Raw genomic sequence first — 27,500 nt, forward strand, 5'->3', positions numbered from 1 at the left:
CAGGACAGTGACCTCCCTTCATTGATATTCAAAATTACTCTGTACATGTTGCTTCCCTTGGACATTGAGAGAGAGAGAGAGAGGAGAGAGAGAGAGGAGAGAGAGAGAGAGAGAGAGAGAGAGAGAGAGAGAGAGAGTTATAGGGTTGATGCCCAGAGAAACTGAAGCTTAACAGGACAGTGACTCCCTTCATAGATATTCAAAATTACTCTGTACATATTGCTTCCCGTGTACATTTGAGAGAGAGAGAGAGAGAGAGAGAGAGAGAGAGAGAGAGAGAGAGAGAGAGAGAGAGAGAGAGAGAGAAATTACATAAGCCGTCTGATGCCCAGAACCACTAAAACCTTTAAGACAGCGACTCCCTTCGCAAACATTCAATATTATTTTTTTCATGATGCTTCCGTTGGTACTTCACTTGGTACTTCTGGTGGTAGAACTGGCTCCTGCTATGCCATAGAATAGATGTCTGTTGTGATACGAGTTGGTTATTACATCCATTTCTGTTCTTGTCCGTCTATAAATCGTAGCTTGTTACTTACAGTGCAATAGCTATCCTAGGAACTGGCCAACTGCTGAAAATAAAAACACATTTGAATAAAAAATAGTCGTTTTAATAATTGTATTTGAATATCTTAAAATATATTCCAACTTAATCTTCAGCCTGTGTGACAAACAAATCTGTTAAATATTTTCTATATATAAAACATGAAAGAACTTTTTTCATGCAAACTAAAACCCTTATTCATACTAAAAGAATTTTAGATAATCTTTTGTTTCTTACACAGTACAGAAGATGAGAACCAGCCAATCAAACATCAATAGTATCTAACCAACAATCTAAGTGGAAAGTCAAACAATGTAGTTATATTTTGTCTTTGCCTCTCTGATGAATACAGATGACCTCTTAGGAAAAGCATAAATAAGGAGATCACGAGTTGGATAATTAATTATTATTATTTTTATCAATAATTGCTAAGCTAGAACCCTAGTTGGAAAAGCAGAATGCTATAAGCTCAGGGGCCCTTACAGGAAAAATAGCCCAGTGAGGAAAGGAAACAAGGAAAAATAAAATATTCTAAGGACAGTAATAACATTAAGATAAATAATTCCTATATAAACTATAAATACTTTAAGAAAACAAGAGGGTGAGAAATTAGATAGAATAGTATGCCCAAGTGTACCCTCAAGCAAGAGAACTCTAACCCAAGACAGTGGAAGACCATGGTACAGAGGCTATGGCACTACCCAAGACTAGATAATCAATTCCATGGGTTATTCTATAAAGTGGAAATCATCATAGTAAAACAAGAAATTTCCCAGAAGCAAAAGTTTCAACTGGCGGCTCTTTGGAGATTCAGGTTTCAAGTACCTTAGCAGATCCCATCTCTTCAGCTTGAATGAAGGGTAAAAGGAGATAGGAAATACAGACTATAACCTTTCCAGCCGCAAGTAAAACAACCTGCCAAGCATAACAGTCATATGGGGTAAAAAGATTACTTATACATAGCATTCCCACAAATGAAATTCTACACAAATGAGTGGAATCATCAAGATCCCACTACTGAAGAAAGAAGTACTTAAATATCCACAGACTTGAAATTCTAAAACAATACTGTGGACAGGGTACATAGCCTGTCATGTGATGAGCAAAGTAATGCAGTATTCAAGAAACTTGCTTTTTTCCTGATCAGTAGATAGGAAACATTACATTGTCAAATAGGGATGAATGGTTCGAACTTTACATAACGAAAGATTGTCTTTATTGCGTAATGGTTGCAAATGTACAATCTTCAGACTAGCAGTTGACGGATTCTTTGCCACAAAGTAGGGGATAAGCAACAGTCAAATATGATCTGCTTCTACCTTATATGATAAGCCAATGAAACAAGCACCTGGCTGACCTATATCTTCAAGGAAAACAAGACCAGAAATAACCTCTCTAGTGAGGAGTGTACTCGGTATAGTAAAGAAATCTCCCGATGAAGCATATAGGGTACCTTTGTGTAACTTTGGGACCTCAGAGATCCACACAAGTTAAAAAGTAGGCTCCAAAGTATCTCTTTTCTAAGAAATCATCATGTGTAAGAAATCCTATTTGTTCCCTTAAATCATGGAAACAAAGTATTTTTTGAGACCATATATATATTATATTATATATATATATATATATATATATATATATATATATATATATATATATATATATATATATATATATATATATATATATATATATATATACAGTATATATAGACATATAGATATATATATATATATATATATATATATATATATATATATATATATATATATATATATATATATATATATATATATATATATATATATATATATATATATATATATATATATATATATATATATATATATATATATATATATATATATATATATATATATATATATATATATATATATAATATATATACATACATAACCCATTGAGGTACCTTTGAGTTGCTCCCCTGATTGGCATTAGGCTAGATGTTCTCTGTGTTGCAGCTGTGTAGACGTCTGTCTGTTAGTCAAATGTCGAGACAAGGAACTGTTCTCGTGTCCTAAGGACCAATCGTCCACAGACACCTATCTCTAGGCTACCAAAATTGGTTATCAAGTCAGACTTACCTGACTAGCAGCAACTGGCCTACTACTACTGAAGTTACAAGTCTAACTGATCTAACATTGTCTCATAGATGGGGATATAGACCTGTACATAGGCTATCACACCCATCTCCTCCCTCTTATGTACTCACACATTGGCTTATTCAAAGCACTCGACCCTATGTGAGAGAGAAAGATACATATATACTACACACTCAACATTTGTTCCCTGAACAAGTGCTTCTAGTAAATAAATAATATGTAAGTGTCGTACTTAAACAAAAACTCCCCACAAAAGGTTAAGGTGAGTATGGGATTTAGAAAATAAAATGGATGTGCAACAGGATCGCCAGGCACGATGGGACTCAACGCAAACTTGTTACCACTGTACTAGCCAGGCAGATTGATGAAGATGTTGTGGTTGCCAGTGGTACCAGTGATGTGCGAGTGATGAAGTCTCATCTAACAGGCAACCTCGTAAGTGGATAAATCAAGAGCTGTCAGATCTACAAACCATTCTTTTTGAGGACAGAACGGAGCGATCAGAATCAGAGTGCAGCCTGTCGAAATCCAAAGCTTTCTGATAACATCCTTGATCATAGTTATTGGAATCAATGCATAGACCTGCCAAAGACACTGTGCTGTTTCAACGGGATAAATCAGGATTATTAAAACAATCAGGATTAAAACTGGTAGGCGAGAATGACCATGAATGGGAGGTAAATCAGTTGTTGTTTGCGGATGATACTGTACTGGTAGCAGACACAGAAGAGAAACTTGACCGACTAGTGACAGAATTTGGAAGGGTGTGTGAGAGAAGGAAGTTGAGAGTTAATGTGGGTAAGAGTAAGGTTATGAGATGTACGAGAAGGGAAGGTGGTACAAGGTTGAATGTCATGATGAATGGAGAGTTACTTGAGGAGGTAGATCAGTTTAAGTACTTGGGGTCTGTTGTTGCAGCAAATGGTGGAGTGGAAGCAGATGTACGTCAGAGTGAATGAAGGTTGCAAAGTGTTGAGGGCAGTTAAGGGAGTGGTAAAAAATAGAGGGTTGGGCATGAATGTAGAGAGTTCTATATGAGAAAGTGATTGTACCAACTGTGATGTATGGATCGGAGTTGTGGGGAATGAAAGTGATGGAGAGACAGAAATTGAATGTGTTTGAGATGAAGTGTCTAAGGAGTATGGCTGGTGTATCTCGAGTAGATAGGGTTAGGAACGAAGTGGTGAGGGAGAGAACGGGTGTAAGAAACGAGTTAGCGGCTAGAGTGGATATGAATGTGTTGAGGTGGTTTGGCCATGTTGAGAGAATGGAAAATGGCTGTCTGCTAAAGAAGGTGATGAATGCAAGAGTTGATGGGAGAAGTACAAGAGGAAGGCCAAGGTTTGGGTGGATGGATGGTGTGAAGAAAGCTTTGGGTGATAGGAGGATAGATGTGAGAGAGGCAAGAGAGCGTGCTAGAAATAGGAATGAATGGCGAGCAATTGTGATGCAGTTCCGGTAGGCCCTGCTGCTTCCTTCAGTGCCTTAGATGACCGAGGAGGTAGCAGCAGTAGGGGATTCAGCAATATGAAGCTTCATCTGTCGTGGATAATATGGGAGGTTGGGCTGTGGCACCCTAGCAGTACCAGCTGAACTCGGTTGAGTCCCTGGTTAGGCTGGAGGAACGTAGAGATTAGAGGTCCCCTTTTTGTTTGGTTTCATTTGTTGATGTCGGCTACCTCCCAAAATTGGGGGAAGTGCCTTTGGTATATGTATTAAAACAATCTATATGGACCATGTTCATTATCATCTTGCCCATTCTCAACCGACAACAACTTGACTTTTGACTACATTCATGCTGATCCAAAGAATGTCAACTAAAGTTAAGGATACTGAGGAACAAGAAATGTTCTAGAGAAAATGGTACTTAAATATTTTTAACACAAAACTACAGACTCCAATTCTGTAACATGGCATCAACTCCTACTGCCTGTGGATCTGTCTGTGGACTAGGGGAGTCTGAAATATTGCAACATCACAAAAAGATCTACCGAGGCTGACCACAGGCTAAGAAGTCTGCTGACTACTTCCTGTGCCAGGGTCCATTTCATTCTGATTACTTTATCCGTTGTGCTCATGATATCTGCTAACACATTAAATTTTCTTGTCACAAACTGGGAAAGAGTGGTGTTGTGGGTCTTTGAACACTTCAGAATCCTCTGCACGAGGCCATTCATCTTTGAGGATTTGGTTCCCCTTTCTCTCTTCAGGCATGATATTGTTCACAAATTATCGCAGTAAACTGCCACAACCTCTGATGAACACACTTGGGAAAAGGGTAGAAGAGCTTATCTATCATGCAAAGTTCTTTCCAACTGATTGAAGTCAGCTTCTGTTCCGACGACCAGATTCCCAAGGCAAACTTGTCGTCCAGAAAAGCTCCAATAGGCCACCGCAGATGACGAAAGGAACAACCAATCTTTATCCAGGTACCTGAACATCCGCACTCCCCTCCTCTGAAATTCTGCTGCTACTGCGGCCATCACTCATGAGAAGGCCTGTGGGGCTGTGAATAGCCAAAGTTATGGGGCTCGAATTGCCTTACCGCTTAATTCCAGCTAAGCCTCAAAAGGTGTCTTGACTGTGTTTAGTTATCTGAAGGTCCATATCCTTCAGATTTACCATGAAGAACGAGTTCTCCTTCCTGATGGCTGCTAGAAGACCACAGTGTCTATATCTAGAATTAATTCTCAGTAACAACCTTTTTCAGGAGGGAGAGATGGAAAATTGGTCTCCAGGCTATCCACACCTTCCTGACCACAAACACAAGGATGTAGAAACCTGGGGACTTCAGGTTAATTTTACCACCTGATTGGCATGGAGTGCTAGAAACAACTACTGGAGTGTAACCATAATGAAATCTCGTAGTGAAGGAGCACAGGCGAGGTAAAAATCCCTCTGCTTTGCCGTGAGAAATGCATCTGTGGCACATGGCTCTTCCATAAAGTTACAGAGGCAGAAGTTGATGGACTTGGCTGACTCCAGATAAAGTGGCCTAAAGCCCTCCAGAGTGCCCGGCTCTATGAGTGCAGTGAGAATGTACCATATTAAGGAGAGCATGGTACTGTACCATTCTTCTGGATGATGTTGATGAATGCCACAAGTCTATGGCAATCCTCCACCAAAATGCCAATCGGAGCCCTGATTGACCTCCTCTAGCTGAAAGTGCATCGTCCAGGATCAAGTTCAATGGAGCTGGAACTGGTTCGCTGGATACTTTATCTAGGGTAGTATGCATCCTTCCCTTGCCATGAAGGGAGTTCGGGGCAAGAACTTTCCTACTTCTATTCTCTAGTTCCTTCTTGTAAACAAACTCTAGCTTTCTCTAGTGGTTGGGCAGTGTCCAGTTAGGCATCGGCTCCTGTGCTTTTAGTTCCAATTCCTTAACAATCTAATGAGTGATGGCTTTTTAGATTTCTGAGGAGTACCTTCCCAAAAATGGCTTGGAGGATAGCCTTTACTGTCAGAAACAGAAGTTCCTTGTAGGAGCCCGGAGATCAGAGAATAGAGGGTCTCCTCATTATAGTCTTTTCTCCGGTGATGACCTGGAACTTCTCTGGTGCTGCTAGGGAAGCTCTGCTAAATTTGTCTTTGTCTGAAATCTCCTCCAAAGCTCATGATCTGGTGAAGGTTTCTTCCTTATCCATGATGTGCCAGCTCTAGGTGAATCCTCAGGCAAATGCTCTGGTGAAAGAGTTAAATTCTCTTCCTGTTGGCTGTGGGGTCCAAATCTGTCAGCTGTGACCCTGTCAAACCTGGACAAGAGATTGCTTGTACATTCCATGACAAGGCTACTTTTCTTCTCTCCTGAAGGAAAGCAGCAAAGGGAACGTGGACCCCACCATGTTTCTGGGTGGGTGTGGCCGCATCCACCCTGCCACATCCACCAAGGTGCACGTGGGCATCAGCCATTAATGGAATCTCAGTGACAGGGTCAGGTGGATTGAAAGGGGACAATTTATTAAGAGATGAAGTAACCGACACTAAGGTAGATGAAACTGAGAGGAAACACTCCTCCCACAGCAGATGAAGTGCCTTGTGGAATAGGGCAAAGAAACACACTTGCTCGTTGGTCTTGCCTACACAGCCAATGCACCTTGTTATATAAACAAAGTACTCCCTATTTCCTTCACAAACAAAGAATCCCTCGACTTCTGCTATTTATCTAGGCTTGGGGCACTCCTGATCTCCCCAGGATTCCTATCTGGGATGAGTAACAGAAGTGGACTTGTAGGATGTGGGCCTGATCTACTTGAGGATGCCGTCTGGCTGGATAACATATCCTTACTAACCGTCTTATCCAACGCAGTCCTCTCCGAAGACGACCAATCAGTAACAGTCCTGTGTGTGAACATACCTCTACTAGAGCCCCCAACAGTCGAAACATACCAAGGTAATTTCTTGGTTTTATATTATCTCCTAATCGACAACAATTTCATGCGTTGATGGTATGACTGTCTCTTGTACGAATGTAGACCAAGACTCAAAATACAAGAAACAACTATATCACATTCCCCGGCCCTACATAATAGACATACGGTGTGAGTGTAAACATTAATCTTTCTACTTAGTCTGGTGTGGTAACTAGAACTCCCAGGTCATGTGTCTGCAGAGATGTCCAAGGCATGATCCAAAATCAAAATCCTAGTTCAAGGAGAAGTCGAAAATCAAAAAGCCAAAAAATCAAAGCCAAAGTCCAGAGTAAAACTATAGGTTGTAATTTTAATTGAAAATATAAGAGCTATGGGACACACAAAGATGTAAACAAGAGAACCAAATGTGGGAGCAACTGTTATGCATGCCACTGCTTTAACAAATGTGAATAGAATGACTGGGTAACAGTGCCAGTGGCTGGCAGGGGGATCCCTGATTCCACTGGGGGTAGGTAGCATCGACAGATCACGTAGTCTACTAGACATACTAGAAACGATAAATTTGACAGAAAGCAGAAACTGCCAAAAAGCCATCCGGAAAGTTACTTAAAATTTCACTTTATATAATAACGCAGAAATTAACATTTTTACTATAATAACTAGGGGAAAGTATTTAACCAATTATATTCAAAGTACTGCAATAGATTTTTACAAGATATTTTATATTATATAGTAAAACTAAGATCAATGTGTGCCCTCAAATTAACCATATACAGTAGATATTAAGGTTTTTAAGAGTTGAATAAAATAAACATTAAACCTAAATAGCATATTTGCTATTCATAAACTTACCCATTTCATTTCAATTAATTTTCACAGAATATCCCAAGCCGTCTACAGAGGTTATGCCTTCTTTCCATTGTTTGACAAATTAAGATAAATACTTATCAAGTGTGGCGGCCAGTAGATAATGCATGTGCATGCCAGTCCCAATCACGTTAGATCTGATTTTTTTTCTTATTTGCACTTGCATTGCAACCACGATTATATGACTGCCTGATTTGTGCAGTCTGTGTTCTTTGTACAGCTTTGCAGTTGTCGTTCAACCTCAATATAGTTGTCCTATCTTCTACTATGACCAGCAGGCGTTGGTAGGAGTCTATCCGGAGATATATGGCTTCCAATCAACAGACTCTTGGCCTTGACAAATAGCCTCTTCAGCAGCTTGTGGTTTGTCAACCATGTTTAGAGCCTGAGAAAAAATAAAATGAAAAATAAATTATATTTCTGGGGCGGCCTGTGACGTCCGGTGAGAAAGGTCCTTCCTTATACCTTTCCTAATATAAATCTTCAGATTTTTCCTTCGTCAAAATCCCTTAATCAACACCAACATAGATCCAGGCCAGAGTAAACTGTTCAATAATAATATAGGCCTACTACTATTATCAGACTAGTTAAACATAAGCAACCTACCTTAGAAAATGAATGCCAACATCAGGATTGCACTATCTTTACACCAAGTTTTTATGAAAGTATGATAAATATATTACAAAGTGTTAAGATGACCTCTTATCTACAGATAAGATTGAAAGTGGTATATGAACATCTAATGAAAAACTGTGAATATGTTCCAAATATTGAAAAATTGTATCCACTATTCAACTGGAAACTAATTTGGGAACATGTAAATAATAAGTATATAGAAAATAAAAGAAGAGAAGTTTTGTTTAAGTATGTTCATGAAATTTTAAGTACAAATGATAGGCTAGTTATGATGAAAATAAAAGATGTTAAGGAATGCGGTTGTGGATACACAGAAACTAATATGCATTTGGTATATTTCTGTCCTTTGGTTAAGAATGTTGTCCTGGGTATTCGAATTACTTAGAAAATCCTGTAAATTGAAAACTAATAACAGGTTAAGGATTATAAAACTAGATTTTGAAGCTAACTCAAAAGAGATGAAGATACAGCAATGGTAATAATAGCAGATTTTATTTCAAGTATCTGGATGGCAAGACAATTGGGAATAAGTGCTGAACAGCAAATTATTAAGTGTATATAAAGAATAAACTGTTAAATACATTTAATGTAAATATTATTGTATGTAAGAATGTTAAAAATATTTTCACAAATCAGTATGTTTCTAACTTAAAAAAATTTAGAAAAATAATGAAATAAAAATTTAATTTTATCATATAATAGATGTTATAATGTATATACAAAAATGTAAAATATAATTTGTTAAGGAATATTTCTTTATATAAGAAAAAAAGATGTATGTTAAGAAAATGTAATTGTATTTTCATAATAAAAGATAAAAAAAAAGTAAAACATGACAAATTCGGAGATAATTTGTATTTTTCCTAACAATACAAACCTTAACTATTTAATATGGGTAATTACTTTCGGCGTAGCTGAAAGAACGAGCCATTAGAATTTTAACGAGGGTTTACTACCCCACCGCTAGTTAGCGGGGGTCACACACCTGTGTGGTAAGTTCACTTTGCTTAGAGGTAGAACTTCACGGGGGACAGGGCTGGCGGGCAAGTTTGATTAAATAGCTAAGGTTTGTATAGTTAGGAAAAATACAAATCATCTCCGAATTTGTCATTTGTTCCGTAACTGAAATACACAAACCACGCTATTTAATATGGGTGGAATAAGTCCCAGCCATACTGGCTTTTGGCTTTTACCCTGGGACTCATTATCTGAGTGTGTCAGCACTCAACAATAAAGAGTCCCTGCACCTCGCTCGCACCTTGCTATGCAAGGGCTGCGGCCTACATAAGCTGTGTGTGAAGGAATATGTGTGACTCGTCCTAGAAGTTGACCTGAAGTTCTTCAGATGGAAACTTTAGGCTAGGACTCTCCCAATACCACCTCGTCAGGGTATGGGGACGCGACAGTATTAACTTAATACCCTAGGAACACAAGGAAACATGGTTTACCTGCAGTGGTTTGAGGTCAGCTGTGCAGAGAACCCAGGATGCTGCTTTCCCCAAGAGAGGGGAGGATGAAGAAAAGAATAAGGGCCAGGCATACCTTTTCATTCATGCATACTAAAACCGGGTAACAATGCCCTCAACCCTCTGCTACTTGTCCATTAAGGAGCCTGAGGTATAAACCAGCCGTTGTGCAACCACCACAGGGCCGATAGAGAACGTATCGAGCCTCCTGTGGGTCACGTCTTGCAGGTCGTGAAGGTTGTTTGACGCTTCCATACCCCTGCTTGTAGAACCTGCGTCACTGAGAAGTTCTTTTTGAAGGCCAGGGACATAACTACACCCCTGACATCATGAGCCCTAGGGCGACGTGATGAAGGAGGGTCAGGATTCAGGGACAGATGGATTGTCTTTCGAATCCATGCTGAGATGGTGTTCTTGTTAACCCTCCTCTTCGACCTCCCAGTGCTCACGAACAATGCCTGCACTTAGGGATGAACTGCAGCTGTTCTTTTCAGATATAGCCTCAGACTCCTTACTGGGCACAGTAGGAGATGGTCTGGGTCATCTGTTACGGAAGGAAGACTCGAAATCCGGAAAGAGTCGAACCGAGGGTCCGGCACTCCCGGATTCAGCGTCTTAGCAATAAACTCAGGGACGAAGTTGAACGTTACCTCCCCCCATCCCCTTGAATGGGCGATGTCATACGAGAGTGCATGAAGTTCACTAACTCGCTTGGCTGACGCCAAAGCTAGTAGGAACATCGTCTTCCAAGTTAGGTGGCGATCTGAAGCCTGGCGTAATGGTTCGTAGGGAGGTCTCTCAAGAGACCTGAGAACTCGAACCACGTTCCATGGAGGAGGTCTCATTTCCGACTGAGGGCAGGTAAGTTCATAACTACGTATGAGTAGGGAAAGTTCCAGCGAAGAAGAAATGTCCACTCCTTTGAGCCTGAAGGCTAGACTGAAGGCTGAGCGATAGCCTTTCACTGCCGAGACTGAAAGGCGCATTTCTTCTCGCAAGTACACGAGGAACTCCGCTATTGCTGGAATAGTGGCATCGAGTGGAGAGATACCCCTTCCACGACACCAACCACAGAAAACTTTCCACTTTGCCTGGTAGACCCCTGCGGATAACTTTCGCAGGTGTCCAGACATCCTTTCCACAACTTGTGAAAATCCTCTCTCTGCAAGGAGATGCTGGATAGTCTCCAGGCGTGAAGCCGAAGCGAAGCTACGGCTTCATGAAAGATGTTGGCGTGTGGTTGTTTAGTAGCTTGTGTCGTGGAGGGAGTTCTCTCGGAGGCTCCGTAAGGAGTTGCAGAAGGTCCGGAAACCATTCCGCGTGCTGCCACAACGGAGCTATGAGGGTCATCGAGAGTGACCCATATTCTGGTCTTGTTGAGTACCCTCCTCATCAGACAGAACGGGGGAAAGGCATATACGTCAATGTTGTCCCACCGTTGTTGGAAGGCATCTTACCAGAGAGCCTTGGGGTCCGGGACTGGGGAGCAGTACAGCGGCAGTTTGAAGTTCAACGCTGTCACGAACAGATCCACAGTCGGGGAACCCCACAAAGTTAGGACTTTGTTGGCTACTTGATGATCCAAAGACCACTCGGTACTCGCTATCCGAGACGCTCTGCTCAGACTGTCGGCGAGCACATTCCTTTTGCCCGGAATGAAGTGAGCCGATAGTGGAATCGAGTGGACTTCGGTCTATCTCAGCATCTCTACTGCAAGATGGGATAGCTGTTCTGAAAAGGTACCTCCCTGCTTGTTGATGTAAGCCACTACTGTGGTGTTGTCGCTCATCACTACCACAGAGAAACCCGCCAGGTGCTGTTGGAACTGTTGAAGGGCCAGAAATACGGCCTTCACTTCTAGCAGATTTATATGGAGGCACTTTTCTGATTCTGACCACAGGCCTGAGGTCCTGTGGTTCAGAACGTGGGCCCCCCACCCTTTCTTTGAGGCATCCGAAAACAGCATCAAATCCAGGGGGAGAACGAGAAGATCCACTCCCTTTCGTAGGTTCTCGTCTGCCACCCACCACTGAAGCACCGTCCGTTCCGCGAGACCCATAGGGATCAAGACGTCCGGGGAATCGTGTCCTTGACTCCACCGAGACTTGAGTCGCCATTGCAGAGATCTCATTCTGAGACGACCGATGGGAACTAGACGGGCCAAGGATGAGATATGGCCGAGGAGACGTAACCACGACTGGGCTGGGAGTTCGTCTCGTCTGAGGAAAGGACTTGCGACCTTCCTCAGCCTTGCTATCCTGTCATCTGATGGGAAGGCTTTGTGGAGATTGGTGTCCAATATCATGCCTAGATATACCAGTCTTTTGGTAGGAAGCAGGGAAGACTTCGAGATTTACCGTGATCCCTAGATCTTGGCAAACTCCCAGAAGTTTGTCTCTGTGACGAAGAAGGGTTGACTCCGAGTCTGCTAGGATCAGCCAGTCGTCCAGATAACGGAGGAGACGGATGCCGATCCTGTGTGCCCACAAAGATAACATGATGAACACTGGTGAAAACCTGAGGTGCTGTGGAGAGACCGAAACACAGCACCTTGAACTGCTAATCTTATTGTCTAGGCTGAATCTTAAGTACTTCCTTGAAGACGGATGGATTGGGATCTGGAAGTACGCGTCCTTCAGATCCAGTGTACACATGAAGTCTCGCAGTCTCACTGCGAGTCTGACCTTGTCTGCCGTCTCCATGCTGGACGGGGTCTGCTTGACAAACCTGTTCAGAGCTGGTCTCCAGCCTCCGGACGCCTTCTTAACAAGAAAGAGTCTACTAAAGAAGCCTGGGGACCCGTCGAGGACCTCTTGGAGAGCGCCCTTCTTCAACATAGTCTCGACTTCTGCCCAAAGGGCTTGCTCCCTTGCCGATCTCATGGCAAGAGAGCTCAACGACACTGGATTCGCTGTCAGGGGAGGTAGAGATGTTATGAACGGGATGCGATATCCTTGGCTGATCACGGAGATCATCCAGGAATCGGTCCCGAGTTGCTGCCACCTGTCTGCGCAACTTTGAAGGCATCCCCCCACTGGTGGACGTGCAGAGGGATTGCCAATCCTAGCGTTTGCGGCCTCAGCCACTCCCCCTACGATTTTGGCCTCCCCTGGAGAACTTTTTGCCTTTTTTGTCTTTGACAGGAAAGGGCTGCTTGGACACCGTTGCCTTTGCTGCTACTTGGTGGGCTAGAAACTCTATGGTACGAGTGCCTGAAAGAAGGAAGGTCTCCACGGCCTTCCTGGTACTCTCCTTAGACAAGTCTTCGGATCGTATCAGGATGCCACGAGATCCTAGCCAGATATCCAGCTGGTGGACACGAGAAGGTGGGAGGAGTTTGTTTCCGGCACTGGAACGGCTGGAGGAGGCAAGGTCGGAGAGCTGGCTCTCGACCTTATCTCTGGCACTCTTAACCCCCTGGGACCAAGACAAAGCTTTAGGGGGCTTCTGGGTACCAAAGACTCGGTCCAGAACAGTGTCCTTGCCCCCTCGAGGAGGAATCTCTGGATCCGCGAATTTGTTAAGGTTCCTCATCAGAGTCAGAACTTGCCAGAATACATGTTCCGACTCTTGCGGCTTTCCTCCTGATGGACTAGCAGCAAAGTGTCAAGTCCCCAAAGGCTCTTCCTGGGGGGGACTCATGGACATTCTCTGCGGGCTTAGCTGGCTCTGGTCTGATCCTTGAAGAAGATTTTGGAACTGTCTTGGAGTCCTTCGACTCCCTCCTGAGAGGGATGCAAGATTCCAGCAAAGATGGTGGGGGGCTCTTCTCCACCTCCACCCGGGAAGACTTCTCAGCGCGAGGTGGGGTTTCTCCCATTGGTGCGATGGGAGAACGCCTTACCTCACGTGAATCCAGAGGACAGAAAATCCTCGTCCACAGGGGAGGGAGAGAAAGTCTGGGGGGGGGGGGGGGGAAGGGAGCCTTCCTCAAAAACTTCCGAGGAGCCAGTTTCGCCCTAGGAGAAGTTACCACGTCGTCCACTCTTCTCTTCCTCTTCAGGGGGGCCGAGATTGCCGCTGATTTGAGGCCTAGTTCAGAGAAAGCGGGCTTGAAAGCCTGCGCAACCGCTCTGATCAAGGGCCCAAACCAGGGCTGCCGACTGACAGCAGCGCTGTCAGACACCCTCTGGAGGGAAGGGGATCATAAGATCCCTAGGAGTCAAAACTACAACAGGGTCTGCCTGAAAAGAAGAAGCTGTGGAAGAAACGTTCCTGGACCTGTCCGGAGATTTCCCTCCCTCCGTTGAGCGCGCTGCCCTGCGCTTACCGGGGGGGGGGGGGACGTGATGAGGATGACCTGACCAAAAGTTGTCCTGCAGGCTCTCGTGTGGGAATGCGCTGTGAATCGCGCTGGGCATCGCACTGGCGTTCGCGCAATAGGTTACTGTTTTGCCTTGATCAGAACCGGGCGATCGCTTGCACGTGCGCGATGGCGCGCGGGCGAGCGACGATGCGCAGACGAGCTTTGACGCGTGGGAGAGGGCGAGCGATGGCGTGCAGGAGAAGGAGCTTGTGGGCGCGTAGGCGACAGGGCCCGTGGGCGCAAAGGTGAAGGGGTGCGTTGGCGCGCGTTCCGGAGACCTTAGACAGTGTGTAGCCACAGGATCCCGAAGGGCCCGTAAGGGTGAAGCCGTTGGGCGCGCGCTTACAGGGGAGATATCCCTAGCGCGCGGGCGCGCAGGAAGGCGCTCATCTGGAACCTTAGTTCTAGCAGTGGGCGCGTGGAAGCGCGATGGAGACTGCGGGCGATGGCGCGTAGGCGAGAGATGGCAAGCAGGCGAGATCCAGTGGCGCGTCGGCGATCGATGGTGTGGTGGAGAGCGCTGGCGAGCAGGGGAGGAAGAAGTCTTCCCTTTGGAGCCCAAATCCGAAGATCGTGGGCGAGCAGGAGACCGTCGGCGTGCATTGTGCGCGTAGTGGTGCGCTGGTGAGCAGGAGATCGTGGGCGTGTTGTCTCTGGAACTGCCGGGCGAACAGGAGATCGTAGGCGTACAGGAGATCGTGGGCGTGCAGGCGAGCGCTGGCGAGCGCTTGCGCGCAGCAGCGCACAGGGGATACCTGGCGCTTAAGGGACTTGCACACAATGTATGAAAGCCCCTTTTGCCCCGAACGTTGGATAACGGGACGGGTGAGCACCCACAGCACATCTGCAGCCAGGAAGGGCGACGGCAGGTCAGCAGGTCTGGCAGAAGAAATCGCGAACAATCTGCAGAGAGGTCCAGGTCCTAAGAAGTAGCAGGAACGGTCGCTGAAGGACAAGGTTCCTCTGCGGCAGACTACGAGGATGAAGACCTGAAGAGGCGCCTCCTAACACCCTTGTGAGGAGAAGGTAGACCTCGGCGACGAAGAGGAAGGCAAGCCTTACGTTTTGTACGTCCTCTGGGAGCAGCAGGCAGACCATCGGCAGTCCTCCGAAGAGGAGAGTGTCGGTGAACTCCCCCGGGGGGGGGGGAGAATCACCCGCAGGAGAGACCGTTGGACTTAGTTCCTCCCTCGAAAGATGTTCGGAGGGGGGAGCTAAGCCTTCAGCTACAACAGGAGCAGAGGTTTGAACACTCTCATTGGAAGCCTCTGCCACAACAGCCTCGACGATAATCAAGAGGGTAAACCTCTGCTACCGCCGGTGACTGTTTGACAGCTGCTCCCAACCTGATCATGTCAAACAGGGCTTCCTTGGAGGGGGAGTCCTGAAGCCTCAAGGAAGCAGGCATATTTAAGTCCTCCCCAAGGGGAGGAGGAGGAGCTGCCTCGCTATGGGAGGCAACTCCCTCTCCCAAACCCCGAGATCAGTCAACAACAATACGGCCTACGCTACCACTCGACGGCCTCTCGCGAGAAGCCGATCGAGTGGGAGCTTTGGAGGTGGTTTGGGCCACGGAAGAAGAGTCCTTAGGATTTTCCTTCTTCAAAGAAAGCTTTGAAGGAGAAATATCCTGTTTAGGCTGCTTCTTCCGGCACCGGGAAAACCTCTTCCACTGGGAGGTAGACCACTCCCTACATTCATTATATACATTACCACTATCACACCGTTGACCCCTACAATAAGGGAATAAAGTGTGCGGGTCGGTTAATATCTAAACATTCTCAAAATAAATTAGGGGAGTATGACTCAGACTTAGATCTTCAAACATGTAGGCGATCAGTTAACTCTTAAGCGCCAATTACTGATAATCTGTCAATTTTATTGTATTTGTAGTTTTATGTTAGACCAAGTCATCATTATGCCGACAATTTCCTCAAAGCAGCATTTCAAGGAAATTCTAATACAGCCTCTTTAAATCTTGTATGTCGATTTAAAATACGCCTATTCCTGATTTTATAGGAAACTAGAGGCTTGAAGCATTGGCAGTAAGCTTGCATTCAACAAACTAGCTAAAGAGAGAGAGAGAGAGAGAGAGAGAGAGAGAGAGAGAGAGAAGAGAGAGAGAAGAGAGAGAGAGAGAGAGAGAGAGAGAGAGAGAGAGAGAGAGAGAGAGAGAGAGAGAGAGAGAGAGAGAGAGAGAGAGAGAAGAGAGATAGGTCGGCATACTAGTTTAAATCAGTACCAGTGTTTGCCCCATTTACCTTCACCAACTTTAATGCGAAAGTTGTTTTGATAGACGTGAATTTGTTTGTATGTGTTTATGATTCGCATAACTCAAAAAATATTCTACCGAATCTCATGAAGTTTGGAGGAATGATTGACCTTGATCCAAGGACAAGTTGGTTAAATTTTGGGAGTGGTTAGGTCAAAAGTCAAGGCCAAGATCACGAAAAGGTATAACACGTCTTTTTGCCATGTGGCCAATATTTATCTGACTTCCATGAAACTACTTACTTTTACGGGTTTATTTCTCGCCCTCCATCAAACACTAAAGGTCTGTTCAGGCGGGCCTTGGTGTGTGAAAAAAATAATTTCTTTCCAGTTGATATTTTGCTCTGTATCGTTATCAGTTATTTCGCTAGCATTTGTATTCAGGCTTAATAGTTTTCAGGTCACTATTATAACACTTTCTAAAAAGATAAGTCTTCAGGTTTTTCTTGAAAGCTGCCACATTATTGCTATTCTTGATATCGAGTGGAAGGTCGTTAAAGAGTCTCGGTGCAGCATAGCTGAACGTTCTTCCTCCTATTGCATGATTCACACTAATTTCAAATAGTCTATGTGGGTCATCTGCATGCCTAACTCTTACAGCGGCGCTGGTAGCTTCAGGGTAGGGGCCCAAGCAATTACGAAGATATTTAGGCTTATCACTTGTAAGTGCTTTGTGAGTCAACAAGCAAATTTTAAATTCAATTCTAGCCTTAACAGGTAACCAATGTAGATCGATCAGTGCAGGAGTTATTCTCTCCCGAAATTTAATTCCTTTTATCAGTCTAGCCACCCGGTTTTGCACATTTTGAAGCTTTCTTAGTAGTGTATTGGGCAATTTGTAGTACAGAGAATTGCAATAATCAAGCCTTGACATTACATGACTCATCACTAAAATTTTTGTACTGCCCTCTGTTAAATATCTTCTAATAAATACTATGTTTCTCAGGTGATAGTTACACACTTTCACTGTGCCAAAATGCTCGTAATTTAATTGCCAATCTTGTGATATACAACAGGATATAGACGAAGGTATGCGCCCTACCGAGTGCCCGTTCTAGTTAATACAAGATATGACATCCATAACTTTTATATTTAATTTCGGCGGATAAATAATTGGTTGAGTAGCTTATGCTTTAAGCTGTCAGACGTAGGAGGAAAATAACTTGATAAGCTTTGATTACATTGGTTAAGATGACCAAGGTGTATCTAATTAGGCAACCACAAATGATGATTTTCTCTCTTTATCCAGTTGTCTGTAGTTATTTGCGACCAGTTGGCCAGCGAAGAAATTGTTGTATATCTTCATATGCATCATAAGTATTGATGGCGGCATTTCAATCAGCATAAAGGTAATTAAGCAGTTTTCTTCTTCGCAAACATATCTTAGTGTTTCTGATTGAACGCATTTAAAAATGATTAATAGCAAAATGAAAACTTCGTCATATACTGTGCAGGTTCAGTAGAGGTTATACTCTATTCTCTCTCTCTCTCTCTCTCTCTCTCTCTCTCTCTCTCTGGGACTTGAAAATTCAAGACCATCCGCTGATGCCGGAAGCTAATGGTGTGAGGTGCATTGATAGCACACCACAACACTATCCCATTCAGGTGGCACTTGAGAGGATTAGGATTGTCAGCCTCCTAACTATTATCTGACAGTTATTAAGAGGAATAATCAAGGCCTACAGAAAGAGCCTACTATATGTAGGGCTTGGGAACCATTCTTTGTTGCCGCTTTGCGTGTGTCCTACCGATCAGTTTCTGCTTTAGTGTGTAACCTAACACCACATTTGTATTCTAGATTCTCTAACGTAAGGGGAAACCAATAAATGGAAGTCTCGATGCCACGTTTTCGTTGTATTATAAAAATCAAAAGCAATAAAAATTATAAAACAAAATATTTAAATACTTTGAATAAAAACATCCTGAATGTCTTAACATATCGATGAAAAAGTCGGCACTATTTCCCTCTGAAAACCTCCAACAGACCTCGTATAAATGTCCCTGAGGTGATGGGTAGTCACTCCTCGTTTTTCAATTATCATAATAATCTCGCTTTCTCTCCAAGTTCTTGTGTTTGAACATCAGTATTAGGATCTACAAATGGACCTGGTAGATTACGGTGTCATGTACATCATCCCAATTGTGGAAGTCTGGGATACGCAAGCCAGTCACCAGAATGTATCCACGATCCATTAGCTACTTCCCTACCAGTGATAGGTAACAGTTACCCAATCCTCTCACTTTTTTCTACATAGAAATATGGCCCATCATTGTCCTGGCATAAACCAAAGACCCAAAGAACAAACATACGTTTAACATGATTGCGATTGTTCACATAATTTTCTGGATCTACTATCGCTGATGTTTGGTCTTCCAAAATCCGACCCCTATTGTATTTGCACTAACCAGCGAATCTGGATTCAACAATTTGAACAGGACCATTTTACGTTCCAACCATTTGCCCTCTTCGACTGAAAAGCTATACTAGAAAATAAATCTCCCGGCAATAATTGAACCAGTCAATCACAGTACCGGATGATAATCTAGTATACTACTGATAGTTCCATAGACCACAAAAGAAAGAGACCTCAAACGATTGTATTGCAACGTAATTTTACATTTAAATCATTATACAAAGAAATTTTGGTACTATTACAGTTTCAACCATTATGGGAAATCTATTATATTAATATTTTTCCCGAGTAAAGCAAGTCTTTTGTAGTATTTCTGTATAATATTATGTCGCAAATGCCTAGTTCTTTATATATCGACGATCAAACTCACGCTACTCATGTCTTCCTCCCAGATTTTTTCTAAGTGTTGTTATTGATGACAGTGTCTTGTTTTTGCTCAAATGAGCCCTGTAACCACTATAATTCGCAGACAAACTAGTCCACTATGAAGTCTTACACGTTTGACCAATCACAGCGTCTATCCACTATGACGTCTTACAGGTTTGGCCAATCACAGGCTCTCAGCGCGACAATACATTATGTTACCCAGGCATTTCATTTCGTTCTTAGACATGGATATGTCATAGCAAGCACGTCATCATCTCATGTTGCACAAGAAGTTGAAATTCCATCTTTTTGTCCTGACTGTTTCCTAACTTGCAATGAATTTGTTGTAACTTATTCGGGGAATATTGAAAAACTAGTGGATTTGTAACAGACACAATTTAATTTTACAAAATAAAAATTGTCCTGCATGTCAAGGAAGCTTCGCAACGGCTTCACGTTTTCCTCAAAGCAGCAGCACATCTTTATGAACCAACAGTTTAAGGTAAGCTTCATTAACTTATAGTGTATATCATAATGGTGATAGTATAACGATGTATACAGCAGTATCATCACTTTGGATTTGGTTTGATGGATGTGTTAGGTAGTGGCCGCAAGGGGGGGAGGGGGGGTCGCAGGGGCTAGGCCTAGATAGGGGTACAGGGCCCTAGGTTAGTTGGTTGTATTAGGTTCGGTAGTGCCCCGGAAATCACTGAGGCCTTGAGGGGGGGGGCGGGCGGCAGAGGCCTCCCCCCCCGTAGGCCTAGGTAGGGGTACAGGGGCCCTAGGCTAGGTTAAGTGGGTTTATTAGGTTCGGTAGTGCCCTGAAAAACACTGTGGCCTTAAGGGGGGTCGCAGGGGGGCGGAGCTCCCCCCGGTAGGACTAGGCAGGGGTATAGGGGGAGGGGTGGTAGAAGGATAACTATTCATTTAGTGCAAATCTTTGACCCCCCCCCAAACCCCCGGTTCCCACCTGGTGTCCCCCATAATTGTTGGGATGAAGTAGGGTCTTTCTGCATTACAACATATGAAACAAAAACAATAAAAACACGGTTACAAACACTGATTTTTCTGGAAAAACTTGTTGTTTTAACTCCAACTACATAGTAAATCTCTAAATCGGATGGTTTGCGGTCAAAATAAACGTTAAATCCATTGGAACTACACTATTTCTGATGCAACAAATATAATTTTATTCCAGTTTCCCCATAATGGTTGAAACTGTAATCTTACCTTAACTTCTTCCCATGATAGTCATGGTAGACCTGAACTCCGGATGGGAAAGAAAATGCCTCCTGTTAAACAACATCCGGGAATTTATGCATGAATACTTGGAATCTCTAGGTAATTGTTTACAACACCACTGTTAAGCCCCAGTCTCCATTAGTCAGAGAAAAACGCAAAATTAAGCAGAACTCGTTTAATATTTCAGTGTCATTCCAGTTCCCTAGAAATTAAAGTATCGTGTATTAACCTCCAAAATATTAAGTTCGGAAAGAAATTACAACGGTACCTATTAAATTTCCACTCATAAAATACTAAAGGGCCCATCTATTAGAAAGATATGGCAGGGAAATGAACTATTCACGATAATTCTAACTTAAATGATTCTGCAAAGCCTTGATAATGATGAACACCAGGTTCCGAACTATACAGATTTTGGAGCCTTTGTAGGGGATTTTAATGTACCTCTTTTGAGCAAATCATGGAGTGTTACTTGAAACCTGCAAATTATAATTAGCCATTTTAAAACATTCTGCAAAAAACCTGAAGTGCCACTTCAAAACCTTTTGCAAATCTCTAAAGGTTAATACACCTAACTGACTGGTTCCTTTGCGAGTTTGAAAGATAGTATACACCGGTGAGTCGCACAATTACTTGACAAATAAATTTTATTTTCCACAAAAAGGAATTTCAGTAACTCAGCAACAAAATAACATTTGACTAGCGACTAATACTAACGAAACAAACTCAATCTGCTTACAATACCTTTTGATTGTGGCTTTCGCCTAAAGTATTCCCATACCTTTTTTCAAAGACGTTGCCAAGTACACACAAGGAAACGCAAACTGAGACTGAGCAGTGAGCACCGAGCGGCAATGCGATTCCGCAAATGTTCCAATAACGCATTCAAACTTTTATAGTTCAACGTTTAATTTAATCTTACCTGTTTAAAGTTTTCCTTCTAATTATTAAAAAGTTGGCGCAATATAAAAATACTTAAAATATGTAAATCAAAATGATCTATATTAAGGTCTACATCTTATTTCCATTTGTTTTCTAAAGACTTTGATATATTCTTTGCGAAGCAGTGAAGGGGGAGGGGCAATTCAGGATTTTTTGTTCCTATTCTCTGAAGGTGGGGGAGGGGAGGGTCTTAACGAGGGGTTATGTAGTTATACAGCCATAGCAAAAGTTTTAAATTAATAAATCATATAATGTATATCTGGTAATTTACTAAGTAACCGCAGACGTACATAAAGAATTTGTAAAATAAAGTATTTTTTCAATATTTCTCAAAAGTTTGCTTTATTGTTGGGCATTTGTCAAATTTTATCTTTGGGTATACTAAATATCGGATAGACAAACCACTAAACCAGTTATCATAGGAATCATGACCTTCCTTATATGTTGATTAAACTGAAAGATTAAACAGGCAATTTTTCATCATAAAATAAATTATACTTTTTAAATAATCTGAAATTAGGATAATGCATTGACGGAAATTTCTTGGTTACATTATCAAAATTGAAAATAGGGTACCCAATTCATACGGATATTAGCCCATAATCCTCGTGTTTTTTTAGATGAAGGAAATTACCAATAGTTACCAGGATTACAGAAACATAAGTAAAATAAAGGGTTATACAATAGTTGCAATTAGGGCCTCCCTTCAAAAATGCCTACGGTGCTCCTCCACGTTTGTTAGGTTGGGGAAATCTGTTGCAAAAAAAAAAAAAAAAAAAAAACTGGTTTTGCCATTTTCCAGAAGGGTAATGATATCTTAAGTTACCGAGGCACTCAAACTACAGGAAAACCTGGCTTTATAAACATAATAAAAACTTTATTTTATCAGACATGGAATTGTAATACCATTGTAAACTAAATTATAAATCCTACTCATGTCCATATTCAAAATTTAGCTAAAATTGGGAAGCGGAATAGGTAGAATTTGTAGTTAGTGCAAAAAATTATATATATATATATATATATATATATAGTATATCATCATCATCATCATTAGCCACTGGCAGTCCACTGCAGGATAAAGGCCTCAGACATATCCTTTGACTCTCTTTTGTTTATGGTGTTTCTATGCCAGTCTATATCGGCAAATTTTCTTACCTTGTCAATCCATAACAATATATATATATATATATATATATATATATATATATATATATATATATATATATATATATATATATATATATATATATATATATATATAATAAGGGCTTTAAGATATTTTTACTATCCTAGCCATAGGCTTACTTGAACTTGGGGAAAATTTTCCCGATTTTCACGGAAGCAATTAAGTAGCGAGATTCACAATCATCAAATAGTTAGCGAGAATCGTAAACGAAGGAATAACGATAGTCATATTAGTCATAACAATAACAACCGGGATGAACGACACATAATAAAGTCTGATGTACGGTTGGACACAGGAATTCCTGGTACACCTCGCTCTGAGGAAGTGCAGCATGTCACACCCTAAACAACACTCAGGACACACTAAAGTAGGAAGTCTCGAACCGAAGGCGTTTGAAAGTGGCCCTTTGCCTTATTTGCGACAAGTACTCCTCGGGCCAGAGGAGGAGCACCTGGATGGGAAAATAACCAGTGGCTTCCTTTACATAACATCGGTCAGATATGTGGATTACGTTTGTTTTTACAATGGAAGTTATAGTTATTGTTATTATTATTATTATTTACTACGATTATTATTATTATTATTATTATTATTATTATTATTATTATTATTATTTACTACGATTTCTACTACTACTACTATTATTATTATTATTATTATTATTATTATTATTATTATTATTATTATTATTTACTACGATTACTACTACTATTATTATTATTATTATTATTATTATTATTATTATTATTATTATTATTATTATTTACTACGATTACTACAACTACTACTATTATTATTATTATTATTATTATTATTATTATTATTATTATTATTATTATTATTATTATTATCATTATTATTATTAGCTATGCTACAACCCTAGTTGGAAAAGCAAGATGCTATAAGCCCAAGGGTTCCAACAAGGAAAAATAAACTTTCACATATTATTATTATTATTATTATTATTATTATTATTATTATTATTATTATTATTATTATTATTATTATTATTATTAATTGAAGAGACAGTGAAAGATGGAAATGGAAGGTTGTTAAAAGGAGAGGAGGCAAGGAAAAGGTGGGCGGAATATTTTGAAAGTTTACTGAATGTTGAGGATACTAGGGAGGCAGATATAATTGCTGTTCCAGGTGTTGAGGTGCCAGTGATGGGTCATTTTTGCTAGTAATAATCATAAAGATTGTACACAAATTTTGCTAGTATTAATCATAAAGATTGTACATAAATTTTGCTAATATTAATCATAAAGATTGTACATAAATTTTGCTAGTAATAATCATATAGATTTTACATAAATTTTGCTAGTAATAATTATACAAATTTTACATAAATTTTCATACCTACAAAGTGCTAAGACGATAACATGTAATTCATTTCATGAAAACTTTCACATATAATTCAACACTAACTTTTAAAAGTCTCTGATTTCAATTTTTTTTTTTATTTCATCGGGCTCAATTTCATTATAAAAACAACGAGTCGTAAGATTTTAAGACTCCCGTTATTTTTCCGTTGACCATTTCCTTGTTGAACATAATTTCTCTCTCTCTCTCTCTCTCTCTCTCTCTCTCTCTCTCTCTCTCTCTCTCTCTCTCTCTCTCTCCTCTCTCTCTCAATTTGTACCTTTCCATTGCAACTTTGCAAGGTCTGCAATTGATTTATTCGATACGATAGCTATATTATTATTATTATTATTATTATTATTATTATTATTATTATTATCAGTAGTAGTAGTAGTAGTAGTAGTAGTAGTCGTAGTAGTAGTAGTAGTAGGTAACCTACAACCCTAGTTAGAAAAGCAAGATGTTATAAGCCCAAGGGCTCCAACAGGGAAAAATACCCCAGTGAGGAAAGGAAATAATGAAGTAAATGAACGATATGAGAAACAGTGAACAATTAAAATAAGATATTTTAAAATATTTATGAATTATCCTCTACTTGTTTGAAAAATAAAAATTTTATCTCAGTATTTTACTGTCTGGTATAACACCAAAATCTGTTGTTATTATTATTATTATCATATTATTATCATTAATTACTAAGCTACAACCCTAGTTGGAAAATCAGAATGCTATACGTAGCTCTGAGAATATAGATGGCAACTTGACCAAAACACAAGAAACTATAGTCAATAATTTTTAGCGAGGCAGATTTGCACCGACTCGCAGCGGTGCCTTTTTAGCTTGGAAAAGTTTCCTGGTCGCTGATTGGTTATAATTATCTTGTCCAACCAATCAGCGATCAGGAAACTTTTCCGAGCTGAAAGGGCACCGCTGCGAGTCGGTGCATATCTGCCTCGCTGAAAAAAATTGACTATAGAAGGGCACTCATTAGAGCGCAGACCTCCGCCGCAGCAGCATATCTCTAGACCTTTTGCTCGACCTTGACCTTGATCTTTGACCTTACATGATTAATTGTCGTGGATTTTCATGCACTCGCTTATGTCTGATTGCGTGAACTGGACATTTTGCTTGACTGTAACCTTAACCTTTGACCTTGACCTTCCGAAATTTAATCATTTCCGGCTTTCCACATAACAGTTAATCCCTGCAAGTTTCATTACTCAACGATTAAAATTGTGGCCATGAAGGTGTTCACAAACAAAAACACACACACAAACAGGGGGTAAAACATAATCGCCTCCTAACTTCGCTGGCGGAGGTAATTCCTACTTACTCATACTATCCTAATTAATCTATTGAAAATTGCAAGAATAAAGTATAAAGTAATGAATATCATAACCTCGTTATTCTATTGATCAATTTCTTAAAGGTCAAATAGTGATACAAAGAAAAGACCCACCTATTCCCATCTGTTTAAGGGCCCCATTATTGACAAAGGTCAAAGACTGCACTAAAATTAAGGCCAATCATGCAAACATCCTGACCACAATCAAGAGATTTCTGTACAGCCTTGGAAATTTTAAGAAGGGCTTCGCATACTCCAAGGCCTTTGCCAAAGTCGAATGCAAAACTAGGGAATAGATGATTAACTTTAGTATTATTATTATTATTATTATTATTATTATTATTATTATTATTATTATTATTTTAATAAATTAATGTGTAGCCCCTAAAACTGAGGATGAAAATGATAAACAATGAAATTGATATTGTGATGTAGGTTGGACAGGGCACCAGCCACCTGTTGATACTACCACTTGAGAGTTACGGGGACCTTTGACTGGCCAGACAGTACTACATTGAATCCTTCTCTCTGGTTACGGTTCACTTTCCTTTTGCCTATCCATACACAGAATACTTCGGCCTATTCTTTACAAATTCTCTTCTGTCCTCATACACCTAACAACACTGAGATTACCAAACAATTCCTCTTCACTCAAGGGGTTACTGCACTGTAATTGGTCAGTGGCCACTTTTCTCTTGCTAAGGGTAGAAGAGACTCTTTAGCTATGGTAAGCAGCTCTTCTGGGAGAAGGACATTCCAAAATCAAACCATTGTTCTCTAGTCTTGGGTAGTGTCATAGCCTCTGTACCCAGGTCTTCCATTGTCTTCCTGCTTTAGGGTGCACGCGGGCACAATATTCTATCTAATTTCTCTCCCTCTTGTTTTGTTAAAGTTTATATAGTTTATAGAGGCGATACTTAGAATATTTTATTTTTCCTTTTTTCCGTTCCTCACTGGGCTATTTTCCCTGTTGGAGCCCCTGGGCTTATAGCATCCTACTTTTCCAACTAGGGTTGTAGCTTAGCAAGTAATAATAATAATAATAATAATAATAATAGTAATAATAATGATAATAATAATAATAATAATAATAAAACAGCTTAAGAATAATGAATTGAGGGAAATCATCATAGAATTGAAGATAGCAAATTCATAATTGAATCGGAAAGGATAAAATAATAAAATATTGATTCTAATAAAAAAAAGTATTTTATACCTCTAAAGAAATTGTACAGAAACTAATAAAAAATACGAATATTTATGAAATAAAGAAATCTCTCATATATTCAATTATCTTTAATATCTTTCATATATCTTTAATATGCAAGAATTCTTCAGTTTCCTAAGTTGTGAAGACGAAAATAAGAATATAATGAAGAAGAAAAACAAGAACGAAAAGGAAAATGGAGATGAAGGAATATGTCTAAAGTATGCAAGAATGAAAATAAGATAAAGAAAAAGAAAAATAAGAAGAAAAAGAAAAATTAGAAGGAATATGTGTATAGGAGGCAAGAATTATTCAATTTCTTAAATGACGAAAACGAAAATGAAAATAAAGGGAAGAAGAAAAATAAGAAATAAAAGGAAAAAGAGAAGATGGAATAAGAGTATTCCTTCAAAGATGGAAATGAAAGTAAGAATAGCCTAAAATAAAGAAGAATTAAAAATTATGATAAAAAGGAAAAACAATATGAAGGAATGAAATGAAGATGAAGAAGAAGGAAAATAAGAAGAAGGAGAAGAATGAATATATCAATAGGATGAAAAAACTCTCTAATTAAAGATGAAGAGGAAAGTAAGAACACCTTATAAAGAAGAAGAAGAACAAATATGATAAAGATTAAAAAAAGAATATGGAGGAATGGAATGAAGAAGAAGAAGAAGGAAAATAAGAAGAAGGAGATGAATGAATATATCAATAGGATGAAAGAACTCTTTCATTTCTTAAAAAATGAAGAGGAAAGTAAGAATAGCCTAAAATAAAGAGTTAAAAATTATGATAAAAAGGAAAAAGAATATGAAGGAATGAAATGAAAAAGAAGATGATGAAGAAGGAA

General features: G+C 40.5%; 1 long non-coding RNA gene across 1 annotated transcript; it reads right to left on the reverse strand.

Annotated features, from left to right (window-relative positions):
* Positions 1-151: 151 nt before the first annotated feature.
* LOC137645046 (uncharacterized) lies at positions 152-21,393 on the reverse strand. Its single transcript, XR_011045267.1, has 3 exons — positions 21,350-21,393; positions 7,890-8,289; positions 152-572 (listed from the first exon to the last, which is right to left on the reverse strand). It is a non-coding gene; the product is annotated as an uncharacterized lncRNA (long non-coding RNA).
* Between the last annotated feature and the right edge of the window lie 6,107 nt (positions 21,394-27,500).

This window comes from Palaemon carinicauda, chromosome 8 (genome assembly GCF_036898095.1).
Source record: "Palaemon carinicauda isolate YSFRI2023 chromosome 8, ASM3689809v2, whole genome shotgun sequence".
In the NCBI taxonomy this organism is placed as follows: Eukaryota; Metazoa; Arthropoda; class Malacostraca; order Decapoda; family Palaemonidae; genus Palaemon; species Palaemon carinicauda.